Source organism: Monodelphis domestica, chromosome 4 (genome assembly GCF_027887165.1).
Source record: "Monodelphis domestica isolate mMonDom1 chromosome 4, mMonDom1.pri, whole genome shotgun sequence".
Lineage (NCBI taxonomy): Eukaryota > Metazoa > Chordata > Mammalia > Didelphimorphia > Didelphidae > Monodelphis > Monodelphis domestica.
Window position 1 is genome coordinate 9,326,812 of NC_077230.1, and position 17,452 is coordinate 9,344,263.

The window sequence follows — 17,452 nt, forward strand, 5'->3', positions numbered from 1 at the left end:
GTTAGCGTGTCTTATACAACTGCTCATGATAAGGTTCTTTCTCAGCCTAGCCAGAGGCTTTATATCTTCATCCAAGGCAGCAGGCTCTGTAAATAAGTCCTACTTTTGAGCAAAAATGAGATCCTCAGATTTCCATGTGTGGAGAACATGAGAGTTTATCCTAATCATAAACCAGGAGCAAACTGATAACTGGGGCCCCTGATAGATTTTTGTGGTTCTGGCTAAACATACTTAGGAATTACATGTGAGTTCTTGTTGGTGATTGAAACCCTGCATCATCTGCAATCACGTCCAACTCTTTTTTTTTTATTTTTTATTCATTTGTTCATTACATTAAATATGCAGGTAACTCCCTTTTCTCCTCCTCTCCTCAACTAGAGGAGGCATCACGTGACCAAAAGATACGTGAATATATAAAACTATGTCGATGGGGAATGCTATCCACATTCAGAAAAAGAATTGTCGAAATCTGATAGATGCAGATCAAAGCATGCAATTTTTCACATCAGAGCATTTGTGGTTTTATTTTTAAGTTTTGGTTTGGTATGAGTGTACTCTTACAACAGTGACCCATACAGAAGTTTGTTTTGTGTGATAAGAAAAATATTTCTATTTATTAGTTCTTTCTCAGGAGGTGGACATAAACAACTCATTCTTCAAACAATAGTGTTATTGCTGTATGTGATGTTCTCTCGCTCATTTCATAGACATTTTTCTGTTTTTTAAACCCTTACATTTTATCTTGGAATCAGTACTGAGTATTGGTTCCAAGGCAGAAGAGTGGTAAGGGCTAGGCAATGGGAGTTAAGTGACTTGCCCAGGGTCACACAGCCAGGAAGTGTCTGAGGCCAGATTTGAGCCCAGAACTTCCATCTCTACCTTTTCATGGTTGTAAAAAATTAACTTGTTCATCATTTTTTTACAATGCAGTAGCATATCATAACAAAAAATACACTACAACTTATTTAGCTATTCACCAATTGATGCACATCCCCTAAATTTCCAGGTCTTTGCCACCACCAAGAAAACTGCTATAAATAAACATAGGTTCTTTTTCCTTTTTTCCTTTTCCCCCTGATAATCTTGGGAAATAAGTCTAATAGTGGTCTTGCTGTACTTAAAAGTATATACAGTTTTGTAGCCCTTTAGGCATAATTTCAGATTGTTCTCCAAAATGGTTGGATCAGATCACAGTTCCAAAAATAATCAATTAGTGTTCTAATTTTTCCATATCCCCTCCAACATTTGTCATTTTGCCCTTTTTATCTTTTTAGCCTATCTAAACTCTTCATGACCCCATTTGGAGCTGGAGTGTTGGGTTTTGTTTTGTTTTTTTTTTGGCAAAAATATTTGAATGATTTGTCATTTCCTTCTCCAGCTCATTTTACAGATGAAAAAAATTGAGGAAAATTGGATTAAGTGGTTTTTCCAGGGTCACACAGATAATAAGTGTCAGAGACCAGATTTCAACTCAGAAAGATGAATTTTCCTGACTCCAGGCTTGGTGCTCTAACCATTTCACCACCTAGGTGCTTATAAAACCTGGAAAACAAACATCTTTAGTGTCTATTTGCTAAATTTAAGGGATATACATGTCAGAAAACCTCTGCAGTTTTTAATATTACCACATCACAAGGGGGAAAAAATCACTGTTTTTATAGTCACTAATTATTATTTAAAATCTCATGATTACCAAAAATATAAAGTAGAATTATTTTGAGAATTCTCAAGAATTTCCAGGAATTCCAATTTCTCATTCCAAAATCCTGAATATTAATGTCTGTCCAGAATTTTAAAAATGTAAAAGGGGAAGAGAGGGATGCATTTTGGTTCCTTCAGTAATGCTTTATCCCTTGTTATCTAAATAAATCCAAGGTCATGCTACAATTTTAAATTCATCCACACATACAGGATATACCTTTTCCTAGGTCTGCAATAACCTTTGTTTCCCGTGAGAGTTTTTTAACTTGATTTCTTTTTTTTACTAATGTATTGATATCTTTTTTATCATCAGAACTTCCCCCAGTATCCCTTTCCGTCTCAGAGAATTGTCTCCTTTAACATGTTGTATTTTCTAAATAAAAAGAAAAACAGGGGGGAAAATCAGTGCAACTGAGCAATACATTGAAAAAGTAGATAATGTACAAAGCCTGTGGACCTCCCACAGGTATAGGAAGGGTCTTGGAGTGTCTTAGGGATATTTGTTACATTCACTTTTGGTGTGTGTCTATGTGGTTGTTCTTTCCATTTTCAACAGTAGATCTTTCCATGCTTCTCTATATTCATCACCGACATCATTTCTTACAGCAAAATTATATTCATGTACCATAATTTGTTTAGGCATTCCCCATTCAGTTGTCATCCTTGTCTCTAATTCTTGGCTCTCATGAAAAGTGCTGCTCTAAGCATTTTGATGTGTACTGGAACTTTCTATTTATTGATACCTTCCTCAGAGTTTAAACCCAGTTTCTGGTTCAAAGAATATAGTCATTTTAATCATCTTATTTGCATAATTTTATATTGCTTTTCAAAAATGGTTGTACCATTTCACATCTCCACCAACAATGTATTAGTGTGCCTATCCTTCTACAACCCCTCCACCATTTTTTAAAAACTTGATCTTTTTGTCTTAGAATCAATTCCAAGACAGAACAGTAAGGACTAAGGGTTAAGTGGCTTGGCCAAGGTCGCATAGCTAAGAAGTGCCTGAGGCCAGAGTTGATCCTGGGTCATTCCAACACCAAGACTGGTGCTCTATCCACTGTACTACCTGGCTGCCCCTCTGACATTTACTGTTGCAAGTTTCTGTCATCTTTGCCAATTTGCAGTGTATTAGGTAAAATCTAAGGCTTCTTTTTATTTTCATTTCTTATTATTAGTGATTTGGAGCATTGTTTCATATGGACATGAATACTTTGAAATTCTTCATTTTAGAACTATTGGTTCATTTCCTTTGATCACTTTATCTGTTAGGGAATGTGTTAGTCACATATATAATTTGTTCATTGTTTATGTATCTTGGATAGCAAACCTTTATCAAAAAATTTGATTTAAAGATTTTTTTCCCAGTCAACCACAGCTTTTTTTACCCAAGTGATTTAATTTGGTCTATGCAGAAGCTTTTCAGTTTTATGTAATCAGTTATCTCTTTTATTTTCTGTAATTGCTTCTAACTTTTGTTTGGTAAAGAATACACCTCCTACCCATAACCGTGAGAGGTATGTGATTTGCTTCTTTTTTTAACTTTTTTATAGTGTGAGCTTTAATATTCAGGTCAGATATCCATTTAGAATATATTGTCAAACATGGACAAACATGCTGGCATAGGCTTAATTTCAGCCAGACTGCTTTCCAGTTTTCCCACAAATTTTTATTAAGAAAGGAGTTTTTCTCTAAGTAATTTAGATATTCTACTTCATCAAAACTGTCTTATTGAGTTCATTTTTTCTGGTTCTCTTATGATCAATCTTTTTAAACCGATTTTTTGTTGTTTTGATGACTGCTGTTTTATAATGTAGTTTGAGATCTAAAAGTACTATTATCCTGTGTGACCCTGGGCAAGTCACTTGACCCCCATTGTCTAGCCCTTACCTCTCTTCTGCCTTGGAGCTAATACACAGTACTGACTCCAAGACAGAAGGTAAGGGGTTTTTTTTTATTAGAAAATAAAAGTACTATTATCCCCTTCGTCCTTGCTTCTTTTCATCATTCCCCTTGATATTCTCTATCTTTTCCTTTTCTAAATTATATTTAGATTATTATATCAAGTTTTATAACATATATCACCTAGATAATTTGATTGCTGAAGTATCAAAAGTGTAATTAATTTTGGTGATCCAGTCATTTTTATGTTCACACAGCCTAACCATGAACACTGAAGATTCCTGTAGCTATTTAAATTGTTCTTTATTTCTTTAAAAAGTACTTTATAAGTACACCTATACAAGTCTTTCATTTCTTTGGTATATTGACCTCCAAATACTTTATGAATTTTCTAGTTATTTGAAATGGGATTTTCCTTTTCCTTATTGCTTGCTCAATTCATTATTACTATTATATAGAATGCTGTAAGATTTTTGAGGGTTTGTTTTGTAGCCTTCAACTTTGCTGAAGGTATTTTCTTGATTAGTACCTTTGCAGATTCCCAGGATTTTCCAAATATGCCATTATGTCCTTAGCAGATAGGAATAGTTTTATGCCTTCTTTACCTGTATTTATACCTTTATTTCTCTTATCATATTGCTGTTGTTTTCATTCTCAGAACTATATCAAATAATGAGGGGGAAAGAATTAAGATGGCAGATTAGGGGCAGCCATCAAGCTGAACTCCTCTAATATTCCCTTTCAAACAACTTAAAAATAATGCCTCAAATCCAATTTTGGCATATCACTTCCACAAAAAGGTCAGGGAGAGGCATTTTTCCAGCCTAAGAAAACTTAAAAGGTCAGGAAGAAAAGTTCATAGCATAAGAGTGAGGCCTGTCAGGAATCCATATCATTAACAGCACTGGCAGCTGCCAAAGCAAGCAGCAGCATCAGGACCTCTCAACCCAGAGATAGTAAAGAGGCCAGAAAACTGGTTAGAAAGAGATTACAGGTGTCCCTTTTGCTGGCATATGGTATAGCTGGCACTCAGGGGCAATTCACACACGAACAAATACTGAAGAAAATACAGAATTGGCCAAATGGTAAAAGAGACACAAAAATCCACTGAAGAGGAGAACTTATTGAAAATAACTAACAAAATAGAAAAGGAGGTACAAAAATGTACTGAAGAAGAGAACTTCTTTAAAAAACAGAATTAGTCAAAACGAAAAAGAGTCACAAAATCTTAGCAAAGAAATTAATTCTCTAAAAACTAAAGTTGGGCAAGTGAAAACTAATGACCCCATGAAACATCAAGAAACTAAGACAAAATTAAAATAATTTTAAAAAGTAGAAGGAAATGTGAAATATCTCATCCAAAAAACAACTAACCTAGGAAATAGATCAAGATAATTTAAGAATTATTGGACTACTCAAAAGCCATGATCAAAAAGAGCCTAGATGGCATTTTACAAGAAATCATTATGAAAAACTTCCCTGATATTCAGGAACCAGAAGGTAAAAGAGAAATGGTAAGATTCTATTGATCACCATCATCAAAATGAAAACTTGAAGGGCTATTATAGCCAAATTCCAGAGCACCAGGATCAAGGAAAAAATATTGTCAGAAGCAGAAAGAAATAATTCAAATACCATGGACCCACAGTCAGAATCACATAGGATTTATTGACTTCTGTGTTAAAGGATCAGATGGCTTGGAATATAATAATCTAGAAGATAAAGGAGCTAGAATTATAGATGAGAATAACACACCCAGCAAGACTGAGCATAATTCTTCAGGGTAAAATGGATATGAAATGAATTAGAGGACTTTCAAACATTCCTGATGAAAAGACCAGAGCCAAATAGAAAATTTGAGACTCAAATACAAGTCTCAAGAGAAGCATAAAAATGTAAATGTGAAAGTGAAATCATAAGGGACTTAGTGAAATGAAACTATTTGCATTCCTATATGAGAAGATGCCACATGTAACTCCTATGAACTTTTTAATTAATAGGACAATTAAAAGGAGTTTATATAGACAAAGGACATAGATATGAGTTGATTATATTGGAAAGATCTCTAAAAAAATGAGAGGGTAAGAAAAAGAGATGCACTGAGAGAAGAAGGGAGAGGTAGAATGGAGAAAATTTTCTTACATGAAAGAAGCATACAAGGAAGAACTTTTTACAATGGAAGAGAAAATTGGAGGAATGAGAAATACTTAAATATCACTTTCATTGGAATTGGTTGAGTTTATTAGTGTGATCCACTTCCTTCCACTTTACTTCATCTGATTTTCATTTACCATGAGCTACAACCTTAAATATTTGCATTGGCCTTAGCTATCACCTTCAATAATTCATTTCCCCATATCTCATTGTTATTTTACTTTCCAATTACCATTCCTCTAATTAGGTGCACGTATGGGTAATCCATTAATGTTTCTGACCCAAAGTTAATATGAATCATGTCATTATCCAGGTTCTCCCAGCTTATTTAAGACCCAAACTCTCCTCATGAGTGGGAATCAATGCCTTATACCTATGAGTGAGGGGAAAGATGGAGTTGGCAAGATCAGGAGAGAGGATCTTTAGGCTCTTGATCTTCTTCAGATATCTTCTATACCCCCTTCAGATATTTCTGACTTCCAACTTCGAGAGTAGAGACAGATGATGTCAAATTCACTTCAAGTTGCTGAAGGGAGAATAAGACTCTGAAAGGAAGCTGACATGAGAGTAGTTAGTAGTCTCTATCATGTGCTTATTCCCAACTTTCTATACTATAGATTTCAGGGAATTTCTCCTTGGATATGATCTAGGACCCTCTCTCTTGGCTGAGCTAAGTTACCTCACTCTCCTCTCCTTTTCTCTGTATTGTGTGATATATATTTTCCTATTGTAACAATTAAATTTAGGTTTTGACTCAATATGAGAATTATAAAAGTGATCACACTTATAGAATATTAGCCCCTAAGTCAAAATGACTGTAAGCAGCTTCATTTACAATAAGGTAGTAATAGTGAAAGTGAGAAATATAGGAAGGACACAAAGCCTGGTCTAGCCTACCAGCCCTAAATGCTACTCCAATGAAGTCTGACTCAGCCCCCAGGGAGGGGCTTCCCCACATCCTGATCTCCATATGGATTTCCTGATAGCCCTCAGCCCAGTATTGTCTTCAGTTCTACTCACCAATGCAGGATCCAAGGGAAGAGTCCCTCCAAAAACCAAGAAAGGAATGTCCAGAACCAGTCTCTCCAAAAGCCAAGGCAACAAAGAGACCCAGGACATGTTCATTTCTTCTTTTATACCCCCTCTTCCCACATCATTTCCTGTCTCTCCCCACCCTTCACAAGACCCAATTATAGTCTTTCAGTTTGCCTAGTACTGCCCAAGGGAGCATAACCTTTGGGGATATGAACTATTAAGTGACTTGAGCTCTCTTACCTAATGGTAAGCTAGCTACTAAGTAGGGGTACTTTAAATTCTTTATTTGATTAACTAAAAATAGACAAAGGGAGAGTTAATTCTATCTTCACACTATGTATAGCAAGATAAATGAGTAATTATGCTTAGATATAAAACTTGATGAGTAGGCAGGGAATCCTTTCCCCATTAATGGTGACCAGGATTTTATCTTGAATCTGAAAATTATATCCCCTAGAACTGTGATAGCAAACATATGGCACATGTGCCAGAAAGGGCACACTAGAACCCTCTCTGTGGGCACATCTGCAGTCTCCCACACAAAAGTTTATTACTAGAAAGCCAGAGGGGCTAGGGCAGAATTGTTCCCTATCCCTTCTCCATGGGCCTGAGGACATTTCTCATTCCACCCACCCCTCTACCTAGCAGCTCAGTGGGAGCACTTCCTCCCTTCTCTGTCTAGGGTAAGAGGGAAGCCAGAGGAACATAGCACTCCAGTCTCTAGGGGAGCAGGCAAAGCACTTGATTTGGGGGTGGGGAGATTGCCATCAACATTTTAGGAAATAGATGTATATAATTCTAGACTAGTACCTCCACTCTGAAAAGTTCAGGGCAACCTAACTTCTTGCCCCCAGTCTCCTACTTCCACTCCTGGCAGGAATTAAAGTCTCCGTTAAAGAAGTAAGAAAGAGCGAGAAGAATCCAGAGATATCTGTCCTGTCTCCCTTCAAGTCACACAGGACATCTCCATCTGAAGGATAGCCTTGAAATAGCTCCACTTGCTCTCTTCTCTCTTCTTAATCCTTTACAATCTATCTTCTAATCTCAAGTCATCAAAATTGTTCTCTCTAAAATAACCAATGATATCTAAATTTCCAAATCAAATGGTATAACATTGACATATTTATGTAGATTGCTTTGCAATCTACAAAAGATATATTTTGCACCTTGCCATGTGAAAGCAAATTATTTCTTTCTTGGCCACTAGTACTTCAAAGAACATTTTACTTAAACTGAGGTCCATCATATCCTTTAATTTCATCTGTCATTTCTGAAATATTAGGACTAGTTCCTTAGTTCAGTCTCGACATATTCATTTTCTACTAGCATTTTTCATTGACCAAATCAGGGAATTATGAGTTGTTTTCCTACATACCTTCCTGGCCCAAATCTTCTTTTTTAAACCCTGACCTTCTGTCTTAGTATCAACTCTAAGATAGAAAAGTGGCATAGACTAGGCAATTTATGATGAAGTGACTTGCCAAAATTCACACAACTAAGATCTGCTTTAAATCTTTCAATATTATGATAATTTCCTTATCTCCTCCTTGGATTCTATCCTATTTTATTTTTAAGGGTTTTTTATTTTTATTTTATTTGGTCAATTTCAAACATTATTCCTTGGTTACAAAAATTATATTCTATTCCTCTGTCCCTCCCCCCTCCCTTCCCGCAGCTGACGCGCAATTCCACTGGCTTTTACATGTGTCCTTGATCAGAACCTCTTTCCATGCTGTTGATGTTTGCACTAGGATATTTCTTTAGGGTCTATATTTGATTCTATTTTAAAAGAATTTATAACTTGCTTTGGGACAGATAAGACTACCTGATCCCAAAAGACTTTTCTTACTAATAAGTAAGTGTTAATTTTTGGTTTCTGGACCTTCTGAACCAGCTGCTGCTCTATGGATCTCCTCTCACTAATTTGTGATGTTTTTCTTTTTCTATACTTCTCACTTAGAGGTGAGTAAGATGGGAAAGAAGAGCATTTATGTCTAGTTTTTGGTCTTTTTTTTTCCTTTTGCCATATCTGGCGTCATGGTTAATTGTGAGTTAGTATCTAAGAAAGACAATATGTAGTGGTCTTGACCCCTAGTATGCTGAGTCACTAGATCCAAATAGGGGTATTTGTCCCATTGTCAAAATATAACAAGGAGACCACTGAATCTCTATAGTGAAATTGGGTTCTGATCAATAAGAATTACAGTACTAATTTCAGTGTGGCTACCCTGCATCCAAAGTTGAGGTTTAAAATGTCTTTAATCTTTCTTCATCCTGGGATTTTCTTTTGGCCGTACTGGATTTATAGAGAACTTACCTTGTTTTTCAATATTTATCATGTACAGCGTTTCTTATCATATAGTAACACTCTATTTCATTCATTTACCAGTTTGGTTACCCATTTCCCAATTGATGGGCATCTGCTTTGTTTACAATTCTTTGTTATCCCAAAAAGTGCTGCTATAAGTATTTTGGTGTATACTCTGGTATATTCCTTTCTTCTTCTTGATTGTTTCCTTAAGATATAAAGCCAGAAGTTAAGTCAAAGTTCAAAGGGTGGGCACATTTCATTACTTTATTTGCATAATTGCACATTGCATTCCAAAATGATTGTATCTTTTCACAGCTCTATCAACAATTAGTGTGCCATCATTCTGCAATACCCCCAACATTTGAAACTTCAGCATTCTTTTGATTCTATTTTTCTTATTGTTAACGATTGGAGTTTTCTTTCATATGGTTGCAAATACTTGGCACTTATTCTTTTGAGAACTGTCTGTTCATATCCTTGGACCACTTGTCTATTGAGTAATTATTACTTGTATATACACATGTGTGTTTATGAATTGTTTATATAGTTTAGATACCAAATCTTTATCATAGAAATTTTATACAAAAATTTTACCTCCTTAAAATACGTCCTTAATTAACTGAGGTCTGTTAATTTTAACTGTACAAAAGTTTTCCAGTTTCAGGTAATAAGTTGTCTATTTTATCTTTTGTAATTGCCTCCATCTCATTGTTATGAAAAGTGTATAATGTTTTTTCTTCTAAGTTTTTCATAATGTAATCTTTAGGATTAAGGTGATATATCCATTTAGAAAATATTGTGGAATAAAGTGTGAGATGTCGGTCTAAAATTAATTTCTGCTAAGCTATTTTCCTGTTTTGCCAAGCAGTTTTCATCAAATAAGTTTTTCCCTAGTTAATTAATGTTTTGCACTTTATTTAACAATGGGTTACTCAGTTCTATTGTTTCTGATTCTCCCTTGACTTTTCTGTTCCAATTATCTTTCTCTCTTTTCTTTGACCAAAACCAGATAGTTTTGTTGACTACTGCTTTATAATATAGTCTGAGGCTTAGAAATGCTATCACCCCAGCATTGCTACTTTTTTTATCATTTCTATTGATATTCAAGATATTTTTGTTATTATTTTTCAAGTTTTATAAAATATCCCCTTTGTAATTTGATTACATTTTGATTAGTATTAAAAATGTAAATTAATTTTGTCATATTATCATTTTGATTATATTCACATAGCCTAGCCACAAATACTGAATATTTCTCTAGCTATTTAAGATGATTTTTATTTCTTTAAGGAGTACTTTATAATAGAGCATACACAAGTCTTTTGTATGCTTGGATAGATTCTCAGATATTTTATGCATGTTGTAGTTATTTCGAATTGGATTTCCCTTTTAATACTACTTCATGTGTTTTGGAATCATTTTATAGAAATGCTATTGGTTTTTTGAGTCTATTACTTTGCTAAAAGTACTGATTGTCTTTATTAGTGTCTTTGCTGATCCCCTGGGATTTTCTAAGTACATCATTATATCTTCAGCAAATAGGGTTATTTTTATCTCCTTTTAAACTATTTTTATACATTTAATATCTTTCTCTCATCTTGTTTTTGTTCCTAGTACTTCCAGAACTATATCAGATAATAATAGGGAGAGTGGGTATCCTTGTTTCACTTATATATGTTAGAAAATGTTGTAGGGTATTCCTATTACATATGATGTTTACTTTTAGTATAAAATAGATTATTTTAATGATATTTTTTAAAATCCCTACTTGTCTATACTTTGTAGGGGTTTTAGCATAAAAGAGTGTTGTACTATGTCAAAGGTTGCATTGGTCTTTTTTGTGCAAAACTTTAAAAAAATGTCATATAGTCAAAAATATTCATTTTACTTTCCATGATCCTAACTCTTGTTTGGTTTATATAAATTCTTCCCATATCCATAGATCTGAAAGGTAAAATTTTCCTACCTTCTGTAAGTTGCTTATCAGTCTTTATATCTAAATCATTTTTCCATTTTGACTTTATCTTAATATATAGTGTGTGATGCCAATCTATTCTAGTATCTGCAAAACTGTTTCCAGTTTTTCTAGCAATTTTTGTTAAATTGTGAGTTCCTACCCCAAAAGCTTGGATAGCTTTTGACTTTGTCAACAAATAGATTACTATGGTCCTTTATACTGTGTATTGTATATTGTGATACTGTGTATCTATTTTTCCACTGATCCACCACTCTATTTCTTAGTTAGGATCATATTATTTTCATAATTATTACTTTGTAATAACGTTTGAAATTTGGTACCACCAGGAAAATCCCAAATGAAGAGTTGGATACAACTGAGAAACAACTGAACAAAATGCTAGGCTGCTTTTCTTTACATTTTTTTCATTGATTCTCTTAATATTCATGACATTTTGTTCTAACAGATGAATGTTATTTTTTCTAGCTCTATAAAATAATTCTTTAGTAGTTTGATTGGTATGATACTGAATAAACAAATTAATTTAGGGGAAATCATTACTTTTATTATATTGGTACAATCCACCCATGAACAATGAATATTTCTCCAATTGATTAACTCTGTATTTAGGCAAAAAATGTTTTGTAGTTGTTTTCATATAGTTCTCAGGTAGAATACCAAGTATTTTATATTGTCTGCCGTTATTTTTTTTAACCAGTATAGCCATTTATCTAAACAAGTAGTGAGCAGAAACCAGAGAAGTTATACCTATTAGAATATGCTAGAAAATATAGAGGTGCAAATAATCTCTTTAGATTCTGCACTTATTTTAAATGAAATTTCTCTTTTTATCTTTGTGTTGAATTTGTTTTCTCAACTTGTTTTTTGGTAATATGTAGAAATATTGAAGATGTACATGGGTTTATTTTATATCCTGCAATCTGACTAAAGATATTGATTGTTTCACTTAGTCTTTTAACTGATTCTCTAGAGTCCTGTTAGTATACTATCATATCATTGTATCCTCATTGCCTATTTTTATTCCTTCCATTTCTTTTGCTTGTCTTACTGTTATAGCTAGCTTTTCTAGTGCAAAATTGAATAGCAATGTAATAATAGTCTTCTTTGCTTCACTCTTGATCTTCTTGGGAATACTCTTAGCTTATCCCCGTTGCAGACAGTACTTGCTTTTCATTTTAGATAGATACTCCTTCTCATTTTAAGAAAGGTCCCATTGATTTCTCTACTTTCTAGTATTTTTAATAGGAATGGGTATTGTATTTTATCAAAGTTTTTTTTATCTATTGATATAATCATATGATTTTTGTTGCTTTTGCTATTGATATAGTCATGCTATATTTTAAAGGTATTCTTGTATTTCTCTTGTATTTTTTATTTTGTTCACATATATCTGCATAATATATTTTGATTATTCTTATTTATTTCTTCTAGTTTTGTTGGGATTTTACCTTGCTTATTTGTTACTTTATTAATTTGATTTTCTACTTTCTTTTTAATCAGATTTACTAATTTCAATTTTATTATTTTTCAAAGATTTACATTTTAGTTTTAATTATTGTGTCTGCTATTTTTTCTCTCCAATTTTTCCTTATAATTGTTAGGTTTGTTTACTTGTTGACTTTCTAATTTTTTAAAATATATTCACTTCATTAATCCTCTCTTTTTCTATTTTGTTAATGTATATTTGTAGGGATATGATTTTTCCTCTGAGGACTGCTTTAGCTGCATCCCAGAAATTTTGGTATGTTGTTTCACCATTATAATTTTCTTTCGTATACTTATAGTTTCTGTGATTTATTCTTTGACTCACTCATTTAGAATTTCATTGTTAAACATTCATTTGAGTCTGCCTTTTGTTTGTGGTTCCTGAGCCAATGATTTTTTTTTTATTGTGTAATGGTCTTTAAATGATTTATTGACTATTTCTGCCTTTTTCGATTTGTTAGCAATAGTTCTATGTTCTAGTACATTGTCAATTTTTGTAAAATTTCCTTTTGGGATATATATGTGTAATATATGTATATATATATGTGTGTGTGTATATATACATATATATGTTTTTACAGCCCCCATTTAGAAGACATCATAGGTCTTTCAACTCTAGTTTCTCCAGCAATTTGTTCATTATCCTTTTCCCTTTGGAGTTTTGTTATTAGTTCTTTATTCTCTCATGCTTTTTATTGGTTATATAATTCTTCCTTCTCTTTATTTTTGGTTAGTCAAGTGGATTCCCCTTTTTCTCCTCTCCTTCAATGAGTATTCTTCATTAGTTTTGGAATTTCATTTTTTGTGCCCCTTTCCAAAAGGGATTTCTCACCCTTATTTTCTTCATTATCCATTCTCTCTACTATAGACCCTGATTTTTTTCTCATGACCCCTATAATTATCTAGTCTCTGTGTATTCTTTATTCATTATGTAATCAAAACTTCCAAAGTATCCATTCTAGTAACTTTCTACCACTACCTTATAGAGCTTGCCCCATAGATTCTATTGTGCCTCACTGTGAGAACAACACTGATTATTTCAAGGGTCAGAGAAGACACTGCCCCATGGTAAGGCACCTTTCCCAACCAATATGTCCCTGATTATGCAGCCCACCATTGACCTATACCTTCCCCTACTTAACTTTTTCCTATCACATTTGAAATGTAACAAAAAAAAGTAAATTGAGGCAACTCCTCCAAGCAAAGTTATCATTTATTAGCAAGCATCTACCACCAATCAAGCAAGTCTATTGATCCTTCAAAAGCCAAAAGACCCCAAATTAAGGATGCAATACATTTTTATAAGCATAGAATAAAAAAAAACATAAGAAAATATAACATAATTGATTATGGAATTGAAAATATTGTGGGTTTGGGGGTTCATGAGTATCAGGACCACCTCTGCCTCTGAAGAATGCTTTTGTGAATTTATGGCGGCCAACTGCATCTTAGGTCATTGATATTGGACAGGAACACCAGACTTGAAGGTCCCTGGAAATAAGATAAAGTCATCTGAAATTTACAAGTTAAGATGGATCCTTAAGATGAAACAATGTCAGTTAGTCTGATTCTGAAGGGCACAGAGATAGGATTCAGTTTCTCAGAGGCTGAAGTTTTATATGAAATAACAAGCTTCCCCCTTGGTAGAAATGCTTTCCAGGTGTTGAGATAACAATTCCCATGCTCAGAGCTTCTCTTTAATTAACTGTGATTATGGCAGAGCTATAACTTTTATATCCAGATTCAGAGAGGGAGGCTGAACTTTTGAACTTATGAGCTTCTTTTCACAGAAACAAAGAGGATGAGATTGGTTACATAGAATACACAATGTGTTTACAGAATATAAACACTTACAGAGGAGAACAAAATAGAAAATGCAGTATAGAAAAACAGAATTAAATATAAAATACCAAATCAACATTGGCTTTTTTTCCTACCCCATTGGCCTCAAAAATCTACCCCCTAAACTCCTCTTGCCCTGATAACCACACACCCCCCTCAGGATTTCCAACTGTTCTCTCCCAAGAGAGAAGAATGGCCTTTTCAAGCACCAAATCCTCCAAATCATATTCAGTGCAAGGTCCTCAATAGCCCTTCACAGATCTCTCTTCACCCACAAAAGTCTTCAACAGTGAAACCCTGTCCCTTCATGAAAACAAGGATTTCTTCCTTTTCTGTCTCATCAATCCTCCTTCCCTATTCCTTACTCACTTCCTTCCAAGTATTTCTCTTACTAAGACCATAAGGTTTACCCTCCCTCATTGTTAGACTTTGATTTGACTTGTACAGGTCCCGTCCTCCCCTCTATCCACCCCCCTCATCTCTCCCCTTTCATTCTTCTCTTTTTTAATGTAGCCCTATCCCCCTCCCAAAAAAAATACCCATTGATTCACCTGTGTGCAGGGTATAACCAAGTTCTAGCTATATTTCCAAAATTACAAGATGAAAATTGTCTCCCTCTTTCCCTTCCCTCTCCAGCTTGGTAAACAATTTGATCTGGATTATACATATATTATCATGTAAAACATACTTCCACATTGGTCATTGTTGTAAAAGAATAGTCAGATAGAACCAAAACCCCCAAATAAAACCATAAGTAAACTAATATGAAAGATAGTATGCTTTGATCGACATCTCACTCCCACAGTTCTTCCTCTGGAGCTGGAGAGCATTCTTTGTCATAAATACCTTAGAATTGTCCCAGATCATTAGATTGCTGAGAGTAGCTGAATCTTTCCCAGTTAATCATCATACAATATTGCTGTTACTGTGTATAATGTCAATTTCTGCTTATTTGGCTCTGCATCAGTACATGGAGATCTTTCCAGCTTTTTCTGAAATCATCCTGTTTGACACAGTTATTCCATCACCAACATATACCACAGTTTGCTCAACCATTCCCCAACTGATGGACATCCTCTCAATTTCCAATTCTTTGCCACCACAAAAAGAGCTGTTATAAACATTTTTTCCAAGTATGTCCTTTCTGCTTTTTTATTATCTCTTTGGAATGCAGAGCCAATAGTGATAGTACGGGATCAAAGGGTAGGCACAGTTTTATGCTCTTTGAACATAGTTCCAAGTTCCAAGAACATCTACCTTTTTCCTTTAAGATTAAACTCGTATTTGCAGGGCAGGTTTCCCCTTGCTGAATACTGAGTTCCTTTGCCCTTTGGAATATATTATATCATTCTCTCCTAAATGTTTGGATGGGTGCAGAAGTAATGTGTTATTCAAATTTCCTTTCCTTTGTATTTGAAGGTTTTTCTCTGTATTGTTTACAGAACTTGTTTCTGAATTGAATTGTTAAATTCAAATACTTTGTGTCTTAGAATTTTCAGGCTTAGGGGTTTTTTTCTGGAGGTATTGTATGAACTATTTTAATATGCATGTCATTTTCCATGTTCAGAAATTCTAGGTATTTCTCTTGAATTATTTCCTGCATTATGATGGAGAGGTTCTTTAACCTGTTGATTTTTTTCCTGGAGATCATGATCCTTAGGTTGTCTCTATAATATCCTGGCTTGAGATTTTTGCTAGCACAGTGATTATATTTTCTTCTAAGGTATTTGCTTCTCTTCTTGTAGATTGTCCTTTACCTCTTTATATTTTCATTCTCAATCTATTATTCTACCTTTTGATTCTTTAGTGACAGTTGCCATTACAGATAACAGTCATTCTATTTTGCCCACTGTTTTTACTATGTAGAGCATTAATTCTACTCTCATAATTCCCATTTGTCTTAGGAACCAATTAGGAACATCATTTTATGCTTCCGTGATCTCAAATTCCACACGGTCCCCTATCTATCTCATCAAGTGATGGATCATTTTTCTTTGCTTTGCAATAGTTTTTCATAGATGCCTGAACTTGCATAGTAGATCTGAAGGTAATAGTTCTTTCTGCTGGTAGTGATTTCCCTGTTGATTTATCTTCTAATGTTCAAGGTCTTTGAGTTTTCTTCTTCCTGAGAAGTTTCATAATTTTGTTCTTTTTTTCCTCTTAATTTCCCCTATTGCTCATTTTTTGGGGGGCTAAATGTCAAAGCATCTCAGCTTCATGGTATACCAGCTTAGGTCTCTGCCCCCACTGGTTTTTTGAGTAAACCAAACTGGCCCCAGCTAAATGCTAAGTACTTTCCCTCAGGCTTAATGAAATTCTGCGCAGCCCTCACATATTTTCCGGCCTTTCCCACTCCCTTTGTTCCTCAGTTCTCTGACATCCCACTAGTAATTCAGGAAGTGGCTATGTCGTAGCCAGAGAATGAATTTGTGTAGGTTGGATCTCTGAAGCTCTAGAAAAACATGATAGGAGTGGAATATGGGATACTGAGCTCTATTTTGAGCCCAGTCATGTTCCCTACACCTTTTCTTCTTTTTCTGATTCTCAGGCAATGATCTTTTGCATCACGAAAAGATGTTGCCAACCACTGCAATGCTGATTATTGTTGTTGTTGAGTCTTTTTTCAGTTGTGTACAACTCTTTGAAGTTTTCTTGGCAAAGATATTGAAGTGGTTTCCCATTTCTTTCTTCAGCTCATTTTACAGATGAGGAAACTAAGGCAAACAGGGTTAAGCAACTTGCCCAGAGTCACAAAGCTAATCGTCTAAGTCCAGATATGAACTCAGATCTTCCTGACTCCAGGCCCACTGCTCTATCCACTGTGCCACCTATGTGCCCTGCATAATCCCAATAACCTTCCATGGTCTGGAGTACTGCAAATTCCTGTTGGCTCTCTGTCCTAGCCTAAGCAGACTTCCCCACCCTGGAGCCAGGATCTTCCCAACATTGAAAGAGGGAGAGAGGACCAGGGTTTACTTTGTTGGGGGTTTTATGATTAATTTGGTATGTCACCTAGTGCAGTTGGTGCTGGAAGGATGGAGAAA

At 34.6% G+C, this 17,452-nt stretch overlaps 1 protein-coding gene across 3 annotated transcripts in view; it reads left to right on the forward strand.

Annotated features, from left to right (window-relative positions):
• Positions 1-17,452, forward strand: part of PDE9A (phosphodiesterase 9A) — a 187,661-nt gene that overhangs the window by 111,638 nt on the left and 58,571 nt on the right. The window lies entirely within an intron of this gene.